Here is an 8,267-nt window from a genome sequence, read left to right on the forward strand (position 1 = left end):
TCAACCACGAATGTAACAATGACCTTGGAAACAAGCCTCTCTTTTAACAGATGTGACCCAAACGGTAGCCAAGCAGACCTGTGTGAAATGTTCTCCAGTTAACTGCTCACACTGGCCGCTCCACACCTGCTCAATGGATTCCTCAGAGACGCATTTCTTAGCTGCGGCTCTGAGTCAACATATTGTCAACCACTTCAAACCTACATCCGCATTTTACATCGCGCTGAATATGTACACAAAGAGTTTGCACAGAATGTTTGTTGCTGAGAGCCATTCGGATGCCGAGAGTGCAGTGATTCAGGCGGGCCGGCCCCCAGCCACCCAGGCAGACACAGGCCGCAGCATGACGGCTGGAGGGGCTTCAACTGCCAGGTATCTGCAGTTACGGTGAGCCAGGCCTCTGTTTAGGATTGTGATACATCCAGTGAGGATTGGCAAAAATCTAGGTTTTAATCATTTATTATTACTTTTTTTCAACAGCAATGTGTTACATTTAGCGGTTACCAGTTTAACACCAAGGTCAGAACTGTTTCTTGATATATGAGGATATGCTAATGCACGAGGGCCTTCAATCTTCAGGGTCAGCTTCCATTTACAGTATTTGGGGAGAACATTTAAATATGAGAACAGTTAAATATGTCACAGTGAAGCCTCAGCTAACTCTCACGGTCTCCTGTGCCCGCTATCAGCCAAAACCAGCCACGGTAACGTTGGACTCCTGTCCCATTCGCGACAACAGCGTATCGCTATCCCACATCCACAATGACAGCGCCAGCTCACAGATGTGAGCTCGCTAAGTTAGCTTGCTCGCAAGCTCTCATCAACTTTGCAAGCAAAGCTTAACTTTAAACGGAAGATTCAGAAATCATCTTCTTTGAGTGCAACAGATTTAAGCCATAAAAAGAAGTTTACAATTTAATTTCAAGTTATATTTGATTATTATAGGACGAGTCATTAATCTCCTTGACAAACAAAGAAATAATGACCCAAAATAACTTCATATGTATATAACTTGAACTTGAACCTTAGATTCACAAATTCCGTCTGTTTTCCTCTTAAATAGCAACAGATTAAAGCAGCACTTTTCCTTGATAAAATATCCATTCCAATTTAATTTTAAGGAATGGTTGATCATTTTTAGAAAGCCGTCCAGCTCTTGCTGTTTCCTGCCTCGACAGTCAGCAAAATCCCCACACAGCAAGGCTGGACTCCCATCCTGATCGTCTGTTCCTAAAGCTGTGTATCGGTTTACCTAATGGCACAAATCAAAGGTGATGAAACCAGCCGACAGAGCTACAGTGGAACTGATGGCAGAGGCGATTAATGACGGCAGAGAACAGGAGAATGCCCAACGAAGCGTGCAACACTTAATGTTCTAAAAAAGGACTAAACCAGGCCTGTGACGGGATCTTCTGAGCTAAGAATGTGCAAAACTTCCTTCATCTCATATCGATGGGCACAGATCATCCTGAAGAGTTCGAACGAATCTTGCCTCGTGATGGGAATCGTGCCAGGGTCTTGCCTTGGGCCCCCAGAAAGCTAGAAACAGCCCTCACCAAGGTCATGTACTTTTTGCCTCGGATAAAAGACGTGCACTCGTGAAATCTGCATGATTGACACATCCTGGGGCGCACTGGCCTGCTGGATATCCTTTTCGCACGGAGCCGCAGGATTTACTCTGGATTTTTACACTGACAAACCGGGACAACCACTAATGTGCTGGATGCTTTTCCACTCGAATGACAGCCAGAAAACCCCAAAGAGGTGAAATACTCTGTCATCCATCAAACCAAATCATGTGATTTGTCATTGCACCCTGCAGTAATGCAGACAGATGTGTCAATATATTATTTATTATCATTATTATTAGTAGTATCATTATTAATTATAATAATACTAATAATATGAACACCTAGGCTTTGAGGCTGTCATTGTTGATAATGTGATTCCAACCACTGTGTTCCAGAGCAGTAAGGGATCATTTGCTTGCTTCTAGCATCGAGTGACGCCCATATCCAGCCACAAGACACCGGGGCATCATCTGTACGAGCTCCTACTAAAGGCTGATTTATGGTTCCGCGTTACACCGACGCAGAGCCTACGGCGTAGGGTACGCGGCGACGCGCACAGGCTCTGCGTCGATTTAACGCAGAACCATAATTCAGGCTTGAGCCACCCTTTACCCCTGGTCCTCTGCGGCCGGGCTTTGGCGCCCCTTTTTATTCCAACAATCGCAGGCCACACATTCCCATGGGCATCCGTGTGAACCAAAGTCAGCGCGGACGTGCGGCTTTCACAGCAGCATCTCCGCTGTAAGTTGACGCGCGGCCAAAACACCCAGGCTGTGTTCACCTGCGATGCCAGGACCAAAACATGCATCCTCTGAACAACAGGACACAACAGCGGCTCCTTACCGTGTTTACCAGTCGCAGAGAAATAGGCGGAAATGTACAGATCCAGCGCAGAGAGAGAGGGGGGGAGTCGGTCGGGAATAACCTTCTCTGCGCTCTTTAACGCAGCGGAACGCCGGCGGAAACCTGTATCTTCCCCCCTATAGTCGGTGTGCTCAACTTGCTGCTCGGTGCCTTGAATCTGTTGTCGATCCTCAGAAAAAGAAACCGTCCCAAACAGAAGGGGGATGAGTGAAGCGGAGGGTGCAATAATAAGCCAGGCAGCAGCTGCGTGCTTGGGATCCCAAACAAGCGCTCGCAACGCAAGGAGGAGCAGGAATCTCGTCCAAAAACGCGCTGCGAGCCCGGCGAGTGCGGGGAGGAGGACAGAGGCGTTTCTCTCTCTGCCTCTCTATTCGTCTGTCTGGATACCGTCCTCCCTCTCTCCCTCCTTCCCTCTCTCTGACTCTTTCTCCCTCCCCTCACCGTCTCTCAGCTGCCTTTATGTTCTTAGTGACTTGTGCCGAGGGTCCAGAGGCGCAGAGCGCAGCGGAGCGCAGGAGCGCCGGTCAGCGCGCACGCGGAGAGGTCAGGAATGACGAACCAATTTAGAGACGCGGCGGACGCGCAGCCGGGCCGGATGACTGGAGGACTGGAGGAGTGCTGGATGCAGGGCTGGGGAGAGGGTGATGATTCCTGCCTGGGGGATGCAGGAACAGAAACAGGGGAAGATGAAGAAGAAGTGGGGATGTCTGGTGGAAAACACGGAACTGGACCTCACTCCCCCCCCAAAAATCTCTGGACCTAGGGCTCCACCTGCCGTGTGAAAGCAAACAGGGGGGGAAACAAGAAAAACCTTGTCGAAGAAGGCAAGGCAAGGCAAGGCAAGTTTACACTGCAAAAACTCCAAATCTTAACAAGAATATTTTTCTTATTTCTAGTTTAAATGTCTCATTTTTAGTCAAAAAAATCTCATTACACTTAAAACAAGACTCATCACTGGGAAAAAAAAAACATTTTTTACCTGTTTCAAGTAGATTTTCAATTAAAATAAGTAGAAAAATCTGCCAGTGGAACAAGATTTTTTTTGCTTGTAATGAGAAGATAAATCCTGCCCCACTGGCAGATTTTTCTACTTATTTCAAGTGAAAATTTACTTGAAATAGGTGAAAATCGTCAAATAACAAGTTATTTTTTGGTAATGACTCTTGTTTTAATTGTAATGACATTTTTTGACTAGAAATAAGACAAAATATTCCTGATAAGATTTTGAGTTTTTGCAGTGTATTTATATAGCACAATTCAACACAAAGTAATTCAAAGTGCTTTAAATCATCATTAAAAGCAGCAAGACATAATTAGACAGTAAATAACAAATAAAATGAAATAAAATTATGAGAAAAGAAGGTAAAATAATAAAAAGCACACATTGCTGAAAAGTAAGGGCAGTAGAGTACAGCAGGTACACATCTCATTCGCGGTTTTCAGAAAGTATTTAATTTAAGAGTACGCTTAAATACCAAATAAATGAAATAAAATGATAAGAAAAGAAGTAAAATAATAAAAAGCACAGGTTGTTAAAAATAAGGGCAGTAGAGTCCAGCAGGTAGGTATTGAATTTAGGAGTAGCTTCAGTAAACAGTAATGTTTTTAGGCCTGATTTGAAGGAGCTGACAGTTGGAGCAGACCTCAGGTCTGCAGGAAGTTTGTTCCACCGGTGAGGAGCAGAATAACTGAACGCTGCCTCACCTTGCTTGGTTCTTGTTCTTGGGAAACACAACAAACCAGATCCAGATGAACCTCAGGGGTCTGGGAGCTTCATAGGAACTAACAGATCAAGCATGTATTTTGGTCCAAGACCATTCAGTGCTTTGTAGACCAGCAGTAAGATTTTAAACTCTATCCTTTGAGGAAGGTAATATGCCAGAATACTGAATCCCCCGCTCCGGACGATGAGCTCAGTATTTTGGGTTGTTTTCGCATCACTGGTGCCTGGCTGGGAGCATGTCCTGTCCGAGTGTCCATCGCTGCTGGAAAGCTGCCCTACTTGGAACAACTCGGTTCATTTGTCACGTTCCCAGCTAAATTAAGATAAATTAAGTGAAATCACAGTCCATTATTAGAGTGGTTGCGCTCTGGAATACATTTAATGACTTGACATAGTCTCCAACCCCAATTTGGCCAGAAGAAAAAAAAAAAAACCCTACATACAACAACTCAGAGTCTGCAAATGGAAGCAGAGTTGGGTGGGGTTGTTAAATGAATAAAAAAAGAAAAATATATAAGTTTAAGTGTAGAAATAATAATTTTTCTTTAAAGGGGGCATATTTTTAGAAGAAGAAAAATATGTGCTTAATTGGATATATTTGGGCGTCAAAATGACTATTGACTCAAAGTCTCAATAGTAACACAACACTTTCACTTTCTTTGGATGTTACCAAATTCATCAGTGAGCCAGCAGCTGAGATTTTATGTGTCAGGTGACATCACAGACCCAGATTAAAGTAGAAGTATCCAGCATCCCATTATTCCAGATTCTAATGCAGTGTGACCCATCTCAAAAGACACAAGAAAGCCTGCAGATGATGGTGTGGACTGATAATTCTACCCCCTTAAGGTAGCTGCCATGAACTGGATGGGAAATAAGTTATTTATAAGGGACCGGTTGTATTGAGTCATGTGTTTGCCTTAGTCAAGGTTTTTACCTTTTCTGTGTAAAAAAAAAAAAAAAAGAATCATAGGGCAAATAAACTCCTAAAAACAAAATTTTCACTGTGTCAGTGGGTATTTAACAAAATGAAGCCAAAAAAAGGTGGGCATTACTAAGTACCCTTTTACTGCTTCTATAAGTTGCAGCCAGCTGCTCCAAATAAAACTTAAAAATAAAACCTTTTGGAGAAAACTTAAATCCTGGTAAAGAGCATTAGGTGACAAAGTAACTAATGTATGCAGGGGTGTTTTAACAGTGCCAAGCAATTAGAGAAGCTTAGGAGCCTCACATCAGTCTGGGATTGGTTATAAAAGTAACTAAAATTAATGTGGAGTTTATCTTTTCTACAGTTTTTACAGTATTTTACAAGTGGAAAGTATTTAGGCCAAATGCAAATCATCTGGACATCCCAGAAATAGTTCCTCAGAGTCGGACTGTGAAAAGCTTGTCGGTTGGTAATAACTTCAAACACCCAAATAAATGCTATCAAGCACATTAAAAGTTGTTATTTTTTGGTAATATGTAACCCATGTAGGTGAGGAGGTGGTGATTTGGTTTTTTTTTGTCACGGCTGATACACGTTGAAGTCACTGAGTCACAGACCTTACGGACCGTTCTCAAGGCCAACGTCAGTCCATCCGGCTGAAGGTCAAAACTGGGTCGTGCAACGGGACAAAAACCTGATATAAACCAGCAACTACACGAGAAAGGTTGAAGAAACAAGGTTTTGGAATTGTCTAGTCACAATCCAGACATCAACCTTGAAGAACGCCGGCCAGAATGAGCCAAAACTCCTCCACAACAATGTGAGACTTAAAAAAAAAAAATACAGGAAATTACTGCTTCTATTGATTGCTGCTGAAGATGAATCTACAAACCATTGAATCAGGGGGTGCTTGGAATTTCACTTGATTTGTATTTTTCTTTTTTTTTTGCTTTATTGTTTCTAAATAAATTGTTAAGAGGACAGAGAAATAACACTCATTGTGATCAAATCAATTTCATTTTTTTTTTCACAAAAATTAGCATCAAAATATAGGCATAATCATTTTTGCAGCATCCCTGTGCAAAGGTGTCAGACCTGAGCATCCTGGGCTTGAGACCGAATGTTTTGTGCATGGCTCTGGATCTAAAATGAGAGCAGTTCGAAAAAAGGACAGACCTATTCAACAAACTACTTGGCGAATGGTTTTCATTTAATATCTCTCCCACTCGGGTTGATAAATGACCAAGACGCCTTTCTATCTGGCCGGTGTTACACTGGCTCAGGCCCCCATAGCTGTCAGCGCTGATTAGTCCCGCATACTGCAGGTTCAACTCTCAGGAGCCTTGCAGACTTACAAAATAAACCAGTCCCTTATGGCTAAGGTAAGTTGTCAACTATGGATAAAGGGTTTTTTAACCTAGCCTTGATGCTGAGGCTAGGTTAGATGAGGTGAAGAAGGAATTTTCTCTGCAGAAGCTGAGGAAACAAGCCTGCCTCTGTTGCAAGCTCACATGGGAAAGGAAGACTGTGTGTTTCTCAAAGATTTTTAATCATACCGTAAGCCGGGCTTGACATCCCTAAAGCATTTAACCAGAGACTCACACAGTTGACACGATTTATTACTCTCTCTCTGATGCATAACCACAAAAACAAAAAGAACAAAGGCTGACAGTGCACGTACAGCGAGCAGACAAGACATAACAGCACAACGCAGCATCAAGCTCAGACCATCACGGGGAAAGCACAAAAGAAAATAACACTAAATGTATTATAGTGTCATTTATTCCCGTATTGTCGTTAGTTAAGAGCAATGTCAGCCTTCAGCAGCCGCAGTCGCTCCTCTCACTTCACCCACACAGGCAGGTACAGGTAGGATGAAGCTCTTGTTCTTAAACTTCAATGATTATCAATGACGTTTTTTGCTTCAGAATGTTCAAAATCATGAATGAAAGTACTGAAACGCACACGCCTCACTGATTACACAGAAGTTGCTCATGGATAGCCACTGCCACTATGAAAAACCCTGGTTTGTCACCTCCTTGGTTGCTATGTTTTGGAATCTCTTGTTCAGTGCCCTGCTAAAGATCGACAGCAGACCTTCCAGCTGAAAAACAACCAGCCAGCTGATGCGCAGCTGCCCCACAACAGAACGATGAAGTGCAGCTGTCGCTGCATGGAAAATAGGCGTGATATGTCATTTGATAAAGTCATTTTAGGTTGACAGTATTTTTTCCACATACAGTTATGTGAAATGTCTGAGTAAAGATCACAGGCAAAACAATTAGCTGTTACATATGAATTGCATTAAATAGACGAATACATTCAATCAAGGCAAAAATGTAAGTAAATCATCTAATCATAATATTATTTTTCTATATATATAATTTATATTTTTCATGTTGTCATTTATTTAAAGGGAACCCTGGCTATTAAGACATGTAGGTCTTAAAAGATAAATGTTGGTATCAATTATAACAATGTGATATAAAAAACCTTTTTGATGTCTTCGTTATTATAAAATTTGAAAATATAATTTAACTCGTAGGTCGCCATTGTTGTTTACACCGCAATGCATTCTGGGTAGTGACGTCAGACGGTGGCACCTGCTAGCCCCCGTACACTGTTTTGACACCCAGAAACAGATGAAAACACAGCTAAACAGGTGACCGCGCACCAGAAACACAGATCAAAACACAGCTAAACATTAAGGTGACGGCGCACCTACAAACAAGTAAAAAATAAAAAAAAAAGTACCGCACCATAAAGCATGAACTATAAAAACACCATAAAACTCAGATAGACTAACCGACCACACGTTTCAACTAGCAGATAGCCGATGCTACAATAAAAACCCCAGCCAGATCTGGCGTCATTAAATTAAATAAAGATGTTCTTGCCTATTTGACGCGAAGTCTGCACCTCCCGTTTCGTCAAAGTCCCGGGCCAGTCCCCTCTGCCTCTGGTCTGTCATCAAACGGTGGACCCAGCACCGAGGCCGGTTTTAGGGGGCGGGGGGAGGGGTGGGCTATGCCCTCCCAAACATGCATCCTGCCCACTGGCGTCTCCATCCAGGCGAGAGCGGAGAGCGGATGGCGGTGCGCTGCAGGCTCTAGAGCCACGGCTACGCCGTCTACGGGGTAGGCTATGCCGTCGATGCCGTAGGCTACGCTGTTGACGCCGT

At 43.1% G+C, this 8,267-nt stretch overlaps 1 protein-coding gene across 1 annotated transcript in view; it reads right to left on the reverse strand.

The window, feature by feature from the left end:
• adgrl3.1 (adhesion G protein-coupled receptor L3.1) overlaps positions 1–2,800 on the reverse strand; it is a 187,812-nt gene extending 185,012 nt beyond the window's left edge. The window contains exon 1 of the mRNA XM_061715075.1: positions 2,415–2,800. The gene's annotated coding sequence lies outside the window, so the exon portion shown is untranslated. The remainder of the gene's footprint in view (positions 1–2,414) is intronic.
• Positions 2,801–8,267: the final 5,467 nt, after the last annotated feature.

This window comes from Cololabis saira, chromosome 1, assembly GCF_033807715.1.
Source record: "Cololabis saira isolate AMF1-May2022 chromosome 1, fColSai1.1, whole genome shotgun sequence".
NCBI classification, from domain to species: Eukaryota; Metazoa; Chordata; class Actinopteri; order Beloniformes; family Belonidae; genus Cololabis; species Cololabis saira.